The sequence below is a fragment of the Ruditapes philippinarum genome, unplaced genomic scaffold (genome assembly GCF_026571515.1).
Source record: "Ruditapes philippinarum isolate M1 unplaced genomic scaffold, ASM2657151v2 ctg7119_1_1_1_1, whole genome shotgun sequence".
Lineage (NCBI taxonomy): Eukaryota > Metazoa > Mollusca > Bivalvia > Venerida > Veneridae > Ruditapes > Ruditapes philippinarum.
In genome coordinates, this window is record NW_026863566.1 from 30,999 (window position 1) to 51,363 (window position 20,365).

Consider the following 20,365-nt stretch of genomic DNA (forward strand, 5'->3'; position numbering starts at 1 on the left):
TTGTATATTTCAATGTTTTAACCATTTCCCGTCTAAATACACTAAATTGACTTGTCAATTTGTCAACCTAGACAAAAACATTTATTACTTTTAGGTGGAATTTCAAAACATTTACAATGTACTGGCTGAAAAGCTAGCAGCTCAGACCATGATCAGACGACACAGACGTTCTTTGTGAGTTGACATTATGTTTTTTTTTTTTCATCTTCTTTGATCTCATCTTCTTTGATCTCTTAAAACCCCATAAGCAACCTTTTTCCCCACAAGTACAAGTCTGTATGGCACAAACATGGATATTCACCCCATAATGTCACTTGAGTTGTACAGACTTGCCTGTTGATCTTGGTCTGCAGTGGTTGCATGGGTAGATTCAGATACCGCCAGCAAGGTCAAGGTTATCAAGGTCAAGGTTATCAAGGTCAAGGTTATCAAGGTCAAAGTCATCAAGGTTAAGGTTATCAAGGTCAAGGTTATCAAGGTCAAGGTAAACTCTCTTTTTTGTCAATTTACAGCATACAGATTTCTCACAGAAATTCACTATATCTATGAGAATAAAGCTTTATTTAACAATTCTTCTTTAATGTGTCTCGCACATTTTCTCATCAGTCAGTACAAAGATACCCAATAACCTTGCAGTAATTTGTCACAACACAGCCAGTGCTTTAGAGAGACAATACTTTCACATAGATCACATAAATCACAATGAAAGGAAGCCCCACACACTTTCTATCAACAGACAATCAGTGAAAAACACTTCAATGGCTTGTAAATAAATGGAAGGAGTCTCTCCAATTTTCTCAATGAATGAATTCAGCTGCTGCAATGTTTCATTGATGTTGTTGATCAACAGTATATTGACAGGTGTTGATACACAGCTGTGTTTCATCTTTTACTTAACCCTTATCATGCTAAATATGAACAAAATATGAACAAAACCATATATCTTTTATAATAGAAAATTTCAAAATATGTACAGTGACTGAATAGCAAACAATGCAGACCATGATCAGAGAGCTCAGTTAAAATTTTTGTCAATTTGTGTTGCCTCAGATATGTGTCGGATATTCACCCACAGAGCAGACATAAAGTATTTCACTGTGCACTTTCTATACATTATTATATCATATGTTAAGTTAATTTTCCCCACTGCTCCATTTATCATAAATGTTTTATATTGACCTTTCTATCTTTCACAAGCTAATAGATATTACCTTGCCTGGACTTACTTTCATGACAAAGTTAGAAAACAAAAGTAAATTTCGAAGGTAAAAAATAACGGTTTCATAAAGTAAAAATATTCTGCCATCCATGAATTTCAAAGTAAGTGAAGAATTTACAGATGTAGATTTCAACGTAAATGAAGTATCCAACAAATAAAATTTTTAGTAAGTGAAGAATTCAACAAATCTGAATTTCAAAGCAATTTAAGTATTCAATAATACAATTTTAAAGAATGTGTAGAGTTAAATAAATGTGAATTGTATTCAATGAATTCAAAAGTAAATGAAATATTCAACAAAATCTAGTGTGAATTTCAATGTCAGTGCATATGAAATAAATATTCAACAAATTAGATTGTTAATTAAAAGCATTGATAAACCATAGGCCAATATGATTAAGTTTGACTAATGAGCAATGAGAAGAATATTACCATAGTAACTGATATATACTTACAAACATTCACACAGGACTGGTACAAAACTTTGGCCTTTAATGTAGCATTACTGTCATAATCTTTAGGTGTGTCCTCTAACAGTGCTGAAAAAAATTTTGAATACCACTTTTTTATTATAATACTGCATTGTTTGCATTTTTGATTTCATTCAACAATCATGATACTATTGTAATTCCTTTATATGAGCCACGTCATGACAAAACCAATGTAATGCGTTTGCGACCAGCATGGATCCAGACCAGACTGCGCAGATGCTGTTCCATGCTGTTCGCTTACCAACCCTATTACAAGTACAGAAACTGATAGTGAACAGCATGGATCCTGATCAGAATGCTTGGATGGTCTGGATCCATGCTGGTCGCAAACCCACTATGTTGGTTTTGTCGTGACGCAGCTCATATATAGCTGCTGCAAATTGTTATTCAATTTTTGTTTTAATTTGCTTGTTTTGTTTGGTTTTACAGCACACCAACACAATTTAGGTTATATGGCGCCAAAACAGGAAAATATTTTGGCTAACCTTGGGTATCAATTAATGAAAACAAGATTTTATGTATGCACTATCATAAATTGTTATTACTATTATTATAACTATTAATAATATATTTTTGACAGATTATATGGCCACATATAAAAAGTTGTTTACATAATAATTATGAACTTTATAATGAATTTGTAATACTGCACAAATGATGCCTTTATTTGACGAAAAAAAGGAAGAAAGAAAATCACTTCACAAATTAACAGCAGCTGTGTAACTTTATAAATTAAACAAGAGCACCAGATGCATTCTTTACTCTTGTCTGTTAAAATAATAATTTTGACAAAAGTCTAAATTTAACAAGGGGCAAAACTTAAAAAATATAGCTTTCAGAATTATGCCCCTTGTCTTACAACATCTAGCCAAGATAAGCAAGTATTCAGGGGCGTACCTCGGCTGATTTTGAGTGTACGCCGTGTGCAGGTCTTTAGCCGAAGGGTCGCCAGAGATATATATAAAATATAGCTGCATGTGCTAAAATATGGATTTTAGAGGACATCTAAGCTAATTGTACTTCTATTGTCTTTATTATCTATATAGTTATGAAAATAACATCAAGTACATGCATTGAATGTAAGAGAAATTTCACAAAGTCTAACACTGACAATGTTTTAATTTACTATTAGAAAAACAAAACATAGCCAGGTATCACTCTACTGTAATAAAAATGTTTAACAAGTTTTGTCTTTGTTATTGTTCTTTTGTTTCATCAAAACTTAACATAAGATACAATCAAGGTAAAATTTGCTTTAAAAAGATCTGTATGACTTTAATACAAACACAACAGCTTTAATGTTTTAGTGTAACAATATGTTATCGTATTTAATCAGCTAAGATGTAGTATTGCACAATCATTTATTTTTAAATGCGTATTATGTCAATGTTGAAGACAACAAATATTGTCGCCGATAATTTTATTTGTGAATTAGGAAAAATAACATTATTTAAGTTTAGTCTACATGTTTAGACATTAATATTTGCACATGAATATGTAGGCGGTTCACCCATAACAGTTTTTATTCTCAACTCTACTCTTTCAGTTTCCATTCCAAATATCTAACATATTTCATCACCTTTTACAGTTTTTATTCTCAACTCTACTCTTTCAGTTTCCATTCCAAATATTTCATCATGAAGTTTAATGCCTCACATACATAAAAGGATGCTCGCCAACTTGTTATCTAAAGTTGGTGAAAATAAAAGTATTGGGACATGACGTGTCTTATATGGCTATACATTGTTCTCGTATATTTGTCTATGTTTTGTTTGTTTGTTTTTTTGTTTCATTTTACGCTTTTACCCAACAGTATTTCAGTCATATAGGCCGGTTGTTTCCTAAACATTGTTCCTGGAGAGTTACACCAGTACTAGACTACCTTCCTCTGTGCTAAATTACCAAACCATCCCCCGAGGATCGAACCCACGCCAGAGAAATAACTGGATTAGAAGTCATTGACTCTAACACCTAGACCATGGAGGCAGTCTTGTCTATGTTTTAAATATGTATAGATGAGACTATGTATTATAAAGAATATAATATTATTATATGTCATTGTTTGCAGAATTATGCAACTTATTTCTATACACAATAAAATAATACAGTAGAAACATCTTTCTGTAGTGATATATTTTGTTAATACATGTATTCATTTTTACGGTCAAATAAACATAAGGTCAAATAAACAGAAGTTTCAAATAAACAGAGTTCTGTTTGTAACCACAGATGCTGGCAAAGATCTGATTCATAGGGTCCAAAGTACAATTTGAAATGAATATAAGATAAACAAATGTTACTAAATTCAAAGATAATATACAGACTTATAGCTACAAGGTAAATTCCATACAGCTAACTCCGCAAACTCCAAGTTGCAGACAAGATCTTAATATTGCATATAGATCTAGATGTAAAACATGAAATAAATGTTTAGTTTTCATTGATACCTATAGAATCAATTAGTAGCTCAATCTACGTCCAAATTATTGATTTCATTTTGATATTTTATTTTTTTCGAAAACTCGTTTCTTTTTATACACCTGTGTGTATTGGCGTATCGGTAGGTACGCCCCTGGTATTCCAAGTTTGATGTTGACAACTTTAAAATTTTTTTAATAATAGGCTATGTTAAAGTTTTTCCACCAACACCACCATAACACAGCGATCATAAAAGCTGAACTTTTTCTTCAAAACAAATGAGCTAATAAATAAGATTATCCAATGAAAACAGACACTAAAAACATGCAGTATTATTAATACATAATTATCATAACTAATATTTCTACATCAGTGGAAATATTTCAGGTTCTGTAATTATATATGTAGGCTAAATTATGTATATCCATTGATCATTTTATATTCAAGTGATTAACTTATCACCCATTAGTTTATGAATAATATTTCTGTTAATCAACGAAACTTCAAAGACTTCAAAGAAAAAAATATGACCTTTAAATGATCTTTACAGATCATTTCAAAACTGGAAAATGTGTTCACAGGACACAAATACCTCTGCCAATTTGGAACCAAACTGATATGGCATTTAGACTTCTAGCTACTTTTTCCTACAATGTCACATAGGGATTTAATTTTATCAAGGTAGGAAGATATCTACAAAATTTTACCCAAGGTTTTATGGTGATGACCAGAATAATGTACTCAATTGAAAGTGCAGTATACACAGAGGTGGTACCTTTTAGTTTCTTTACTCAAAACACAAGAAATTCTCAAAGATATTGATGTGATTTCAAAAATCACAATTTTTTTTAAAGAAACTCATCCTTAATATATGACTTTAACCCTTAATTGCTGAATTTCTTGACATTCTGTCCATTATCATTTTTAGGGATATCAAGATGATGATTTAAGCCGCGTCATGACAAAACCAACATAGTGCGTTTGCGACCAGCATGGATCCAGATCAGCCTGCGCATCCGCGCAGTCTGATCAGGATCCATGCTGTTCGCTATCAGTTTCTCTACTTGCTATAGGGTTTGTAAGCGAACAGCATGGATCCTGATCAGACTGCGCGTACGCGCAGGCTGGTCTGGATCCATGCTGGTCGCAAACCCATTATGTTGGTTTTGTCATGATGACGCGGCTTATTTACTGTCAGTCAACATTATAGAGCCTGGCAAGACAGGCCAGACATGCAGACTGGCCTTGCTCTATACTGGCGGCAAATGCAAGGCTTAGCAATTTCCGTGCCAGCAATTTGTGGGTTAATATCTGACACATGAATCAAAGAAAAACATTTCTATTTGTTACCATGTGTGAACATTTATCTCACCTCGAAGAGTTAATTGCAGCTCATCATAAAGTTTCTCAAATGTGTTGTAACTCGTGCGATCTTCCGGTATAAAATTTTTCTTGTTCCAATTACCACAAGCATATTGAAAGAAGTTGTTGCACGGATCTACAGAAGAGTCCATCGAGCCCAAAATATGAGCAGCTGAAAAAAAAAACAAACAACATAACAGTTTATTATTTATACATGTAGAATAATTCATTTACACACTTACACAAGTATAATAATATTATTTCATGAGATAAATGAGATGTGAAGCAGCAGCTATATTCCTTTGTACACAAACAGATTATCAACTGACTGTGCACAATCAGTACACAATCAGTTCTCAAAGTACATGCAATAGATATACTGTATGTTATAAGCAATCATTTTATTACCTGTACACAATGAGTACTCAATCTTTACACAAAAGGCACTCTTTCTTTACACAATTATTACTCTTGTTGCACATAATCAGTACTCTAGCAGTACACAGTCAGTACTCTAGTTGTACACAATCATTACTCTAGCTGTACATAGTCAGTACTCTAGCTGTACACAGTCAGTACTCTAGCTGTACACAGTCAGTACTCTAGCTGTACACAGTTGGTAATTTAGCTGTAAACAGTCAGTACTCTATATGTACACAGTCATTACTCTAGCTATACATGTACATAGTCAGGACTATAGCTGTACACAATCAGTACTCTAGCTGAACACAGTCTGTACTCTAGCTGTACACAGTCAGTACTCTAGCTGTACACAGTCAGTACTCTAGCTGTACACAGTTGGTAATTTAGCTGTAAACAGTCAGTACTCTATATGTACACAGTCATTACTCTAGATATACATGTACATAGTCAGTACTCTAGCTGTACACAATCAGTACTCTAGCTGAACACAGTCAGTACTCTAGCTGTACACAGTCAGTACTCTAGCTGTACACAGTCAATACTCTAGCTGACACAGTCAATACTCTAGCTGTACACAATCAATACTCTAGCTGTACACAGTCAGCACTCTAGCTGTACACAGTCATAACTCAAGCTTAACACAAACAGTACTCTAGCTGTACACAGTCAGTACTCTTGTTGTACACAGTCAATACTCTAGTCATACACAGTCAATACTCTAGCAGTACACAGTCAGTACTCTAGTCGTACACAGTCAGTACTCTAGCAGTACACAGTCAGTACTCTAGTTATACACAGTCAATACTCTAGTTGTACAAAGTCAATACTCTAGCTGTACACAGTCAGTACTCTAGCTGTACACAGTCAGTATTCTAGTGTACACAATGAAGCTGTACACAATCATTCCTCTTTCTTTACACACAAACTATATTTTTACACAATCATTATAGCTGTAAACTATCACTATCTTATTGAAACATAATCAGCACTCTGTCTTTACACAATCATTACTTTTGCTGGTCACAATCATAATAATCAACCATTACCCTTCCTGTACCCAAACATTACTCAAGCTTTACAAGATGAGTGTTTAAACCAAACAATTCAATCTTTGAAACAGCTGTACATCAGCTGTTTAAATATCGTCATTGTAACATTACCTGTTTGAATACAATTTCCTGTCATACAAATATCTGTTGTCTTTGTCTCGTTCCCTGAAAATATAAAATTATTCAGTAAATCCATCACGATTCTAATAATAAACCAAAGAAATATTTCTAAATAAATTATCTTATCTCTTATATCAAGAAGTTTTTACCAACATGAAGAGAAATTTGAAAAGTAGCAGATAATTAATCTTATTATAGAAGATGTTTTGGTTTCTAAATACGGGAAAATTTTCTTTGTGGTTTTTATGTGTACTCCGATTTCAGAGCTTAGATAAAGTTACTGAAGACTATTGCAAAAATTGTAAGCAGCTTTAAATGAAGTACCATGTCTTTTCCAATTCTAAAATACAATACAAGTGCCAATTCTAAAGACAATTATTGAAATAAAAGAACTTTACTTAACCAAAGGGTTGCTTCTCTTCATGTACTTAACACACAAGGGCTGTAACTCTTTCAATGAATTCAAAATAAATGGCTGTTACTCTTTTTATATACTTGAAATACAAAAGTTGCCTCACTTGCTAAATACTTAAAGTGTAAAAATAAAGAGGTTAAAATATCATCCTCTATAAACTATAAACAAAGGGCAGTAAATCTTCCAATTAATCTTTAAATAAAGGGCCATTACTCTTGTAATATCCTTGAAATATGGCAAGTATTCTTGTCTTGTTATATCCTTGTTTATTTTAATCAAAGGGCTGTTACTCTATTTTCAACTTTAAGATAAAGGGCTGTAACTACTTCTACATACAGGAAACAAAGGGATGTTACTCTTGTTATAAACTTTTAATGAGCAGCTTTAACAAATTCTGTATATGTAAAACAAAGGGATGTAATTCTTGTTATAAGCTTATGATAAAGGGTTTAAAGGGACTCCACTGAGGTTTTCTGACATGATGGGACTGAAAATATTTTTTCCAGATAAATGTACAATTTGATGTAGGTTTAGACCACTAATTTTTGTGCAAAATGTCAGATCATTCAAGTACGACGTTTTTCCAGAATAATTATTCAAATTGTAAAAAATAACCCAAATTGAAAAGCGTTTAAATGCTTTTCACTCAAATCGGGCTAAGAAAAGCATAAAAATACAATTTTCAATTTATTTCAAAGTATATTTCTTAACTATCTTTGCATATATTTCTGTTTAAAGTGCCCCAGCTCATTTATGTAAGAAATTCAAATGATATGTTTTTAGACTTTTAAACCTCAGAGGAGTCCCTTTAACTATTTTTGAATACATGTATATAAAACAAAGAGATGTAACTCTTGTAATAAACTTTTAATAAAGGGCCTTTACAAATTCTGTATACATGAAACAAAGGGATGTTACTCTATTAATACACTTACAAAAACAGCTGATATACACATTCACAAATTATGAAAAGAAGTGACAACTATTTTACAGTATATTACAGTATTAATTTTGTAAACATCACATAAATAAATTAATAATTTTATTGAAATCTTGATACAGGGTGTAAGCTTCATAAATCTTGTTATATACATGTATATGGTAACACAAAAAAATCACATCTAAAAGGGGTTAAATTTTACCATCTTCTATTTCGATAACCTTTAAAAATTTAATATGAAAATAAAATTGAAAAATTTCACGGGCTCAAAATTTAAAATTTACAAAAAAATTTTTTTTAAAATAAAAAACTCTGTTAAATTAATTACATTTTGAAAAAATTTTTACGGGTTTTTTAAAAATTTCTTTCATTAAATAAAAAAAATTAATTTTAATATAAAAATTGGGGTTTAAAAATCAAAACCATTCAAGGGTTCTCCTTTTAATAAACTTTTTTCCCGCGTAAAAAAACAAAACCAACATAGGGGTTTGTACCAGATGGATCCAGACCCCTGCGGTCCCAAGCTAAAAAGGATCCATTTTGTTAAAACCCTATAATAATTAAAGAATAGAAAAAACAGCTTTGTCCTTAAGACTGCAATCGTATTTACCCCCATCGGTCGAAACCCGCTTTTGTTTTTTTGTCGTGCCCGGGCTATTTAGTTTACACTTGAACCGAAATTTAAACAAATTATCTATATTTTAAAAACAAAAACCTTCAATATACAAGGATGTTGCATTAAGGGGTACTGGGGGCATTAATAAATATGAATGCTTTTTAAATAAAGATTCTTTTAATAAAGCCGGGACAAAAATCTTTTTAAGAGTCACTCGTCCGCAACGAGTGGGTTTCTAAATAAAATCTGTAAAAACAACTTTTTCTATTTGTCCTGATTGAGTTTTTTAAATTCCTCGTAATTAAAACGAAACGGGGTGGGAAAACTCAACAACAAAATGATTTAAATACAAAAGAAAAATTAAAATAAAAACCAAACTGTAAAATACTTAAAACCTAAAAAATATTAAACTGGTAAAACAACATATTTTTCCCCTTATTTCCTTTAAATTTTAAAAATGTATATTTTCCCCTTTTTTCCCCTAAAATAAATGCTTCCATCACATTTTCTTTATTTTAAAGGTCCCACCAAAAACTGGGTAAAAAGGTCAGCTTAGGGTCAAAGGTTAAAAGACACTTTTTAAAAGACAGAGTAATAAAGGCTAAATCCCGGTAATTTTCCACTCCCTGGGGAAAACTTTTTGAACTTTTCAGGTGGATCTGAAAAAGGGAAAAAAGATGATTTAAATAAAAAAAACCCCAAAAGTAAGGTCCATATTATTTACCAAAATACTTTATTTAAATTTTTAAAATAAACAAACCCAAAATTTAATATCAAGCAAAATGGCCAATTGAAGCAGTGTTAAAATTTGCAAAAAAAAAATTCAAATCATAATTTAAAGGCATGGTCAAATGCCCTACTTGACTTAAGCATTTTTCAAAAAGTTAAATATGTTCAAGGATAAATACAACCCATGCACTTACGAGACCACCCCTTAGCTAGGGCCACACTCACCTTTTTGTTACTTCTAAAGGCAACCACATCAGAGAAAGAATATTATAATAAAGAGTATAAGATCATTCAAAGGTCAAGGACATCTTGTCTGTTTGGTCATATGTGCTCATTTTTCCCAGAAGGAATAAAATCCATAAATAAATAACAAAGCTATGACAATTTAAGCAAATTTTAATAATTTGACCTTGACAGTCAAGGTCAATTAAAGGTCAATCATATTAGGATAATTCAACATGTCACTTTTGTCACTGATCTGACATCCTTTTATGACAATAAACATGTAAACCAAGTTTGAAGTGAATAACTTTTACAGTTACTAAGAAAAAAATGGACCAATTAACAGAAATGTTAACCAATGCCAACACCAACGAGAGTCAAGACAATAGCCCATGTGGGGTTTGAACCCACATCCCATGTAGATTTCTGTTTTCTTCCTGAATATTAAGTCTTTGAAATGGAGGTTCTAAATTATGTTTGGCTTCCTGTAAAGTGATTCATTAATTTTTTTGCTGGAAATTTCTCTTTTCCCCATTTATCAAAATTTGTGTCAATTATTTATCTGAAGAGCTTTCAATCATTTCACAAAGTCACAAATTGTTAGCACAACTGTAGTAATTTTTTCCTTAATTTACGTATAAAGTTATACACCTAAGAAATTTCACATTTCAGTGGACCAATTAAGATATAAACTAATCCTAAATAGATGAGGAAAAAATATCACAGTGAAAAACAACAACAAAACAACACTTGTCCAAATCTGCTCTCTGGAACCATGCTGTTTTAAGGGGAAAAAATCTTAAAAATATAACGTAGTGAAATTATGAAATTTCCTCTGAAATTATGAAATTTCCTCTGAAAAAATAACAAAAATTTAAAACTGACAATCACAATAAAAGTGTGGTTTAAAATCCATCATCTTTTTCTTGAAACAATCATTCTTCAACTTGAATTCTAAAAGATTAATGCTCTCTCATCAATAGTTTTTTTTGTTAACATTTTGAAAGGAAATAATCAAACTTCCGCTAAAATTCTCCCTGTTTTGTTTATGTTTGAGGGTTAAATGTTTGTTTTTCCTAATTTGAATCATTTACAGACAGATTATTATCATTACAGCAAGAGTTTCTGGATTCGTTACCAGTACTGTTTTATATTTGCTGATATGTGAGTACTGTACCATATTTGCCAGTTCACTTACTAGTACAATTTTTTGCCGGTTGTATTATGTTTGCCAATACCAGTATTGTTACATTTTGCCAGAGCCAATACTGTTGCATTTTTGCCAGTTGTATATGTTAGCCAATACCAGTATTGTTACATTTTGCCAGAGCCAATACTGTTGCATTTTTGCCAGTTGTATATGTTTGCCAATACCAGCATTGTTACATTTTGCCAGAACCAATATTGTTACATTTTTTTCCAGTTGTATATGTTTGCCAATACCAGTATTATTACATATTTGCCAGAATCAGCATTGTTACATAATTGCCAGAACAAGTACTCTGTTGCATATTTGCCAGTTGTATATTCTTGCCAGAACCAGTACTGTTACATAATTGCTAGTACAAGTACTGTTTTATTTTAAGAACTGTTACATGTTTGCCAGTACCAATACCATTACATAATTGCCAATACTGTTACATATTTGTAAGTACCAAAGCCTAGCGGTAAAGATCACTGGCCTCACACAGTTTTGGTTTCAAATCCCATTAGGGACTTAGGGTTATTTTTTTCTATTAAGGAAGCTATCATGCTAGTGTACAAAAGGTTGGTGGTTCTACTTAGGTGCCTGCTAATGCCTGATATATGTGCATTGAAAGGGCCACCTGAGGTCTTCCCCTACTAGTCAAGCTGCTCATATAACCTTAACAGTCCCAGGGTGACCTAAAATCCAGCAAAACTAATCAATTAAGACATAACTCTTCTTACAGAACTAGCACAGCAGGAAAATTCCCGCCCGATTTTTACGGCAAGAAATAACTAGAAATGTGTCCATAGGACACGGATGCCCCCACACGCCACTGTTCTGTCAATCTTATGACTCTAGGTCAAATATTTTTTGGACTACATGTGCCACAAGTTGAAAACTAAAAATCAACAAAGGGCCATAATTCTGTTAAATTTGGTCGCAGCACAAATTCCTACCTTTACTGCCATCTACAAATTAAGGTTGTTAATCCCTGGAAGTTTAAGCAAAATCTGCCATCCGGTTTAAGAGGAGTTGCGTTCACAAAATTTCTACATAGTATATAATGAAAAAATCAACAAAGGGGCCATAATTCTGTTAAATTTGGTTGCAGCAAAAATTCCTTCCTTTACTGCCATCTACACATAAAGGTTGTTCATCCTTGGAAGTTTAAGCAAAATCTGCCATCCGGTTTAAGAGGAGTTGCATTCACAAAATTTCTAAATAGTATATAGTGAAAAAATCAACAAAGGGCCATAACTCTGTAAAATTTGGTCGCAGCGAAAATTCCTTCCTTTACTACCATCTTCACCCTAAGGTTGTTCATCCCTGTAAGTTTAAGCAAAATCTGCCATGCGGTTTAAGAGGAGTTGCTTTCACAAAATTTCTACATATAGTATATAGTGAAAAAATCAACAAAGGGCCATAATTCTGTTAAATTTGGTCGCAGCAAAAATTCCTTCCTTTACTACCATCTACACATTAAGGTTGTTCATCCCTGTAAGTTTAAGCAAAATCTGCCATGCGGTTTAAGAGGAGTTGCGTTCACAAAATTTCTACATAGTATCTAGTGAAAAAATCAACAAAGGGCCATAATTCTGTTAAATTTGGTCGCAGCAAAAATTCCTTCCTTTACTACCATCTACACATTAAGGTTGTTCATCCCTGTAAGTTTAAGCAAAATCTGCCATCCGGTTTAAGAGGAGTTGCGTTCACAAGATTTCGGGACGTACGGACGGACTGACGGACTGACTGACGGACGGACGGACGGACAAGTGCAACGCTATATGCTCCCACATTGTGGGGGCATAAAAATCGCAATTATTATCTGCAATATCGATAATTTCAATTAACAGACCATAATTACTGCATTTCATGCACTAATAAAATGAGCACACTTGTTTGAAATAATAACCATAAATGGTTCTGTTTCCGATATAAATCAAGTTGTATCACATGCTGAAAGCCATATAACTGCATTATTGATGCTCACTGTGCATGGTAATTTCCTATCATTATTGTATTTGATTAAACGTCCAAATAATCCCCTACTGCATTTTAAGAACTCTCCAAAGCGATTAATAACCAACAAAATAAAAAAATCTGTATCTTGAGAAAGCCTTTTATCATGATGATGGGTATTATAATTTTGATCAAAGAAATGTTTTCTTTAAACAATTTTTATGCCATTAATATAATGGTTAGAAAGATGCTTGTTTCGAAAAGAAATATATGACTAAATTATATGTTACAAATATTAACCATGTCGTTTATGTTGCAAGAAACTCTTAATTTCATCTAGATAAGAGTAGATATAAATCTGAATAAATATTTTCCAGAACTTAGCAAACATGGGTTTATCCTATTTAATCTGGTGGTACAATCAAACGTTTACCATTATAGCTTCATGTTACACTTAGTTACTTTTCACTAAAGAGTAATCAATGTGCAGCAATTATTTTATATAATTATAATATGAGCCACGTCATGACAAAACCAACATAATGGGTTTGCGACCAGCATGGATCCAAATCAGCCTGCGCGTCCGAGCAGTCTGATCAGGATCAATGCTGTTCGCTATCAGTTTCTTTACTTGTTATAGGGTCTGTAAGCGAACAGCATGGATCCTGATTAGACTGCGCGGATGCGCAGGCTGGTCTTGATCCATGCTGGTCCCTAACACATTATGTTGGTTTTGTCATGACGCGGCTCAAATTATTAATAAGTTGTGTTGTAACTGTAAAAGTTTGTTTGTACCAAGGATTAAGACTGGGAAATTGAAAAAAAAAATCCCTATAAACAGTGCCCAAAATAAAAAAAATCCCTATAAACAGTGCCCAAAATGATAATATTGACAATTATGCAGACTCGGTTTGATTGAGACTGTGAAGGTACTTGAAAATGCAGGCTACTATTCAAGGCCCCCCAAATACTGGTTTATTTTTTTTCATTTATTTTTTTTCTATTGAGTTTTACTTGGCAACAACAAAGTAAAAGTAATATGGCGACTTTTCAAACTTTGCTAGTGGAGGCAGACCTCAAGTGCACCTCTTTGTGTTATTTCTCCTATGTAGAACCACTGACATTCTGTAAGCTCGCTGGATTGCTATATTGCAAGAAAGAATCTGAAGACCCTTGCGTGGCTTGATATACTGGTTTAAGGACGTTTTAGAGAGTTTCCATATAGACATACAGGCAGAATTAAAACTGTTCAATAGAATTTCTTTAAACTTAGCATGTTGTTAGAATATTATGACAGAAATATTTTAAGCAGAAGAAACTTGGGTGTCACTTTATAATCTCAATTTTGAGTCATCTGTTCTTAAATCAGAATTAAACCCAATGGGTGATACTAAATTAGAAGATCACACTTTAAAACAACACCCCCCCCCCCCCCCTCTGCCCAAAACACCACATTTGCAGAGTTCTAATAGAGGATTACAATTTAAAATTACCACCCACCCCTGAAAAAAACAACAACAAAACAACCACATTTTCAGAGTTCTATAGTGTCTCCATTACGTAGCTTGATTAGTCCTAAGATTAATAACGCGTTAAAAGCAATAATTACAGCATTTTAATTATATAAGGTCAGCTCAAAATTTAAAGCAGGGTAAAATCCATTACACAAATAAAGTAGAGTAAAGTATGGATGATAATTTACTTCAGCATCTCAATGAGTTGGAATCAGTTTTCTCCTGACTTTAAGAGATTCTAAATGAGAAAGAATGGGATAATGTAACACAGAGCAAGACATTCATGCATCAATCATTCATGTTTTATATCTCAACCTCTTAATACAGCATGATTAATGAATCTATAGCCTTACAGGATTTGTCTCCATTTAAAATTATAAATTACAGAAGCAATAGACTCATGCAGGAAATAAAACAAAATGTGTTTATAGAACAAAATGCAGCCAAATGGGGCTTATTGAGTGTATTTGGGTCAATTTGATCCAGTGGAGGTAAATTACTCAAAACCACCAAGAAATCCCTCAAAAGCCTTTTATAAAGCTGTCTTGTGGTGGTTTAGGGTTCTGTGACCCGAGCTTGGTCAAAAATAACTCAAGAGTATATTATCAAGGCACTGTGACAGTTCCAAATAAAGTGGATTTGTCTACAATTTGTATATTTTCAAGTATTTCAAATATGGATAAAAACAGTAGAAATATATCATTTGGATATTTTTACAAAATATTTCTTGAACAAAAAATGTTGAATTCTAGTTCTTAGTGATTTACTATGATAATTGTTCTAGAACACTTTATTATCCACTACCGGTATAAATAAATACATGTATGTCATATCCAATCATATATCTCAGTACAGCAACAGGATCCATGTATAATTATTTCATAGTTTGTTCTTATATACCTATTCTAAATACTATCATCATAATTTTTTAAGGTATTGAACATAGCAATTTACTTTAACACAAAATGACAAATCTAAAATTTAACAATCTTCATAAAAGTTGGTCAGTCACGTTAAAAAAGTCCTTATCATTCAGATATTATCATTATTTCCCAGTGAAAATATTTGGATATTTTGCAAATATCATCCATCAATTTTACAATTTTATCCATCAAAGCATGGGAAATTTGGACACCCCATGAATACACTATGACTTTTATTTAAATTTCACCAATTTCTGTAAAGGTTAATATAAGTTTAAAATCCGTATCTATAAATTACAATGAAATCAGACCATTTTTGTACATTTAAATTGAAATGGATGGAAAAAGCTTTTTATTTTTCAGTTATTTTATCAATTTATATTTTAATTCTTTACGTTCTTTTCAAACAGTATTTGACTAGTGCCAGTATGACATCATGTATGTCCCCCTTAAAAATATTAAATTTAATGTACATGACACAAATCATTATTTTACAACCATTTTGTATTGTGGAGAATATAATAAAATTATTGCCTCATATATTATATAATACTATACTATTTCACTTTTTTTCTTATAATTTCTATTATAGCATTTTCTTATCATTTCTATTATAGCATTTTCTTATAATTTCTATTATAGCATTAACAAAATAAATCAGATTAACAAGAGTATTCTAGTTCTTATCTGTTTTATACGTAACTACTTAGATTATATGTGATAATGGTTACATATGTCTCTTATAAATCTCAGTTGATTGGTCTTATATGTATTTTAAATGTATATACTGTATTTGTAAATGTGAGAAAGAGACTTAAATAAACAAAATAAATATGTATAAACAACATAATGATCAATAGAGGTATGTATAATGTAATTACTTAATAAGCTAGTTAAGACAATCTTCTTTTTAAAGAAAAAAACATTGGTCACATGGTGTCTTGTTTCTGAGATCATATGATTCTAGAAACCAAGCAGAAACTAAGCAGTTCTTTACCAACAGAGATACCATGAATATAAAAAAACAATCTCGTCATTTACAATTTTTATACAAAGTATTCCTCCACGGATGCCGCAAGGATAATTTTGTTATATTTACATAGTTTTCCTGGGAAAGTTTTATCCCTTATGAAACCAACAGGTATTTAGAAAATCATTAATGAAGAAAGTTTCCTGGTTTCCTGGACAGCTTTATCCCTTATGAAGGATAACAAGACCTTTAATCAGAGGCAACAAAATGTTCTAAGAAAAAAATATATCCCTTACAAAAGAAACATGTTTCATTTACTATTGAGGAGAATAATTGTTTAGAAAGAAATTATCCATGCGTAAGCCACTTACATCCTTAGCTGTCAATCAAAAAATGTCTTGTCTTTTGCTATAATAATTAACTTCTTATTCAAGAAATAAATTTTGAGAAGCCAAGTAAAACAGAGGAAGTTTTAAAGGCTCATTTAGGCCACAAACAATATTTTTTATTTCTAAAACAATTTGTGTGTATGTTTTTTTTGTGATCTGTTACAGGTTTTCAAAAAGTTCCTCATTGGCTATAATATTGCAGCTGAACCTTCTACAGTTGCATTTTTAACATTTAGTACAGTTGTAGTGATTTAGTATACTTATTATGTGGAAGTTAAAATACCACTTTGTTAACATTTTGCTTCCTTCATGATAATTGATATCATTTCACATGTAGAGCTACTTTCTTCAAGTGATAATTATCTAACATGCTCTAAATCTTTTACTGTAACATTTATAACGCATGTTTGCTCAGTCTGTAAAAGACAAAAAAAAAATCTATTCCTCAGGCTTTATGTGCCTTTAAACATTTTATCTTGTTAAAGACTCATTGGTACTATTACAAATGCAATACTTACTCAAAATTAAATACACAATGAAGGTTGCTTTGTAGGCTAAAGTAAATTATTTACAACCAAAGGTAGTATTTTATAATATTATTTATAAGAAGACAAAGAGAAATAATATTTAATTGTACATTCATAGAAACTTTGATCTACTTTTACCTATCATTTGTAACCAGAAGTAGTTTAATCACTCATAACTTTATCTTTGTGAAGGCAAATAACTATGTCTTTGTGAAGGCAAATAACTATATCTTTGTGAAGGCAAATAACTACATCTTTGTGAAGGCAAATAACTAAATATCTTTGTGAAGGCAAATAACTACATCTTTATGAAGGCAAATAACTAGATATCTTTGTGAATGCAAATCACTAGACATCTTTGAGAAGGCAAATTATTATATCTTTGTTAAGGCAAACTACTATATCTTTGTGAGGACAAATTACTATAATCTTTCTGAAGGCAAAAAACTTTCTCTTTGTGAAGGCAAACAACTACATGTATATCTGTGTGAAGGCAAATAACTTGATATCTTTGTGAAGGCATATACACTATGTCACTATCTTTCTAAAGGCAAATATACCTATCTTTGTGAAGGCAAATAGCTATCTTTGTGAAGGCAAATATAACTACATGTATCTTTGTGAAGGCAAAGAGCTATCTTTGTGAAGGCAAATATTATCTTTTTGATGAAAAATATAACTATCTTTGTGAATGATTATAACTTTATCTATGCGAAGGCAAATTACTATATCTTCTATATCTTTGAAGGCAAGAGTAAGCATTTAGAGGTAGTATTTTGTGTATTATTTATGTAAGTACAGCATATGGAAAGCAAAGAAAAATCATTTACAACTATAAAAGCAGTATTTCTATGTGCTATTAATATGTTAAGGCATAGAGAAGTCACACAACATTTGAAATGTTGCTCTTTTTTAAATTATATCTTTATGAAAGCAAAAAGAAATAATTTACAACCAAAGAAGCAGCTTTTTAACAATTTGTCTATAATGGCAAAGACAAATAGCTCAAGATCAGAGAAGTTGCTCTTTTTTTAATTATAATATCTATGTGAAGGCAAAGAGATGTCACTCAAAATTAAAGAGGTCACCTAATCTTTGTGAAGGCAAAGAAAAACTGTTTACAAGTAAAGAAGAATTTTTCAAGCATTTATCTATGAGAATAACAAAATGAAATCACTTACAATTAAAGAGATTGTTTTCGATGATCTATCCATAAAAAGGCAAAGATAATTCATTTATTGTTGAAGAAGGATTCTTTTTTTTGTAAAAGAAAAGAGAAATTGACCAACATTTCTTGATGAATTTATTTTGTTTGAAGGCTATAGTAAATTAACTAAGGTTGTTTGTTTAATTCCAGATGTTTTTTAAATATAAGTAACAAGACCAGTTTTAATATAAGTAACTAACAAGTACTTACCATTACAGAGGCAGTTTTTCTGGAAGGTTTTATCCCTCGTGAAGGCAACAAGAACAAAGGCAACACATGACAGAAACAGCAACGTACATATAGCCAACAAATATTTCTCTCGTACTGTCCACTTCCTGTGACAAGTCCGACCTCGAGAAATCATTATTCCTCCATTTAAATTCTTCATTTCACTGTTTCTGCAACTTTCAGATTTTGAATTCCGAACATTGGAATTGTTTCTAGCAGTGACAGAGGGATCGTTGGAGATGCGCGTATTTCCGCATTCATCAACAACAGTTTCCGCGGTAACGTAATGACTAGGTTGGTGGTAACCTACACCACCATTTATCTCCATGTTTGAGGTAGATAACTGATTGTCCTGCCTTATATTTGACATCTCCTTTAATCTATTATTCCTTCTCTAAGAAAGAAACACTTTTCATCAATATCTTGGCAATTTGCCACAATCTCAGTACGCAATCAGAGTTGCATAATCTTGTTAAAAAGATTTTCTGTTAATTACTTTCAGAATAAATTACACGCAAATGAACAAATAATTTATTGATACTTGTGCAGTCTTATTTTTTTTCTCACTAACTTATTTTCAAATATTTCATTACCAAATATAATTCTAATCATGAAATGCTGTCACTTTTAACATAAAAATATAAATAAGAAAATATTCATCCTTCACTTTTTAATCCTCTTCTTTTTGTGATCTATTTACATCCACTTATCTTCTTATATCATTTCAACAACCGAGTGATCATCAATATTCAATCACATATAAAAAAAAATACCGTAACATTAAAACTCCAAAAATTTGAAATGCAGATTTTTTTTTAATAAAAAAATAATATCCTCCTTTCACATTATAATCCAGTTTTTCCCTTTTTTTCCCCTGTAATTCACTTTTATCTATACTTCACTGTATACAGTACACTTCAATCATGTGAGAGTGGGTTGAAAAATCAAAACTGTTTTTCAACAAGCCACTACTGTAAGTTTTAAAACCAGCCTATGATCAGTGATTTGTGCAAATGTGCTTTTCGCATGCTAGACTTTCATTAATAAACACTATAGCACCTTTAAGTTAGCTTTACAGCACATTCATGCTTGTATATAATCTTTTTTTATTATTATTATTTTTCAGCAAAATATGTACTGTCCTGTATACAGTGTAAATGGTTACCCTAAAAAATGCTATATTTAAATGTCAAACAATTTTCCCAATTACAAAGATTTTTTAAGCTGAAAATTTTTGATTTTCATTAATTATTTTCCAATTATATTTTTTTTTTCAAGATTATTATTTTTTCCTTTTCTACCTTAAGTTATATATTTCTAATCTTAAATCATATTTTTAATATGCACCAATTTTCCCTATTCTCCAATTAAATCACACCATCAAGTAATTTAAATAGTGTAATATTCATTTCACTCGCTATAACTTCACGACCAAACAAATTCCACTTACGAGTA

At 31.6% G+C, this 20,365-nt stretch overlaps 1 pseudogene; it reads right to left on the reverse strand.

The window, feature by feature from the left end:
* Positions 1-20,086, reverse strand: part of LOC132722518 (neprilysin-1-like) — a 41,715-nt pseudogene extending 21,629 nt beyond the window's left edge.
* Positions 20,087-20,365: the final 279 nt, after the last annotated feature.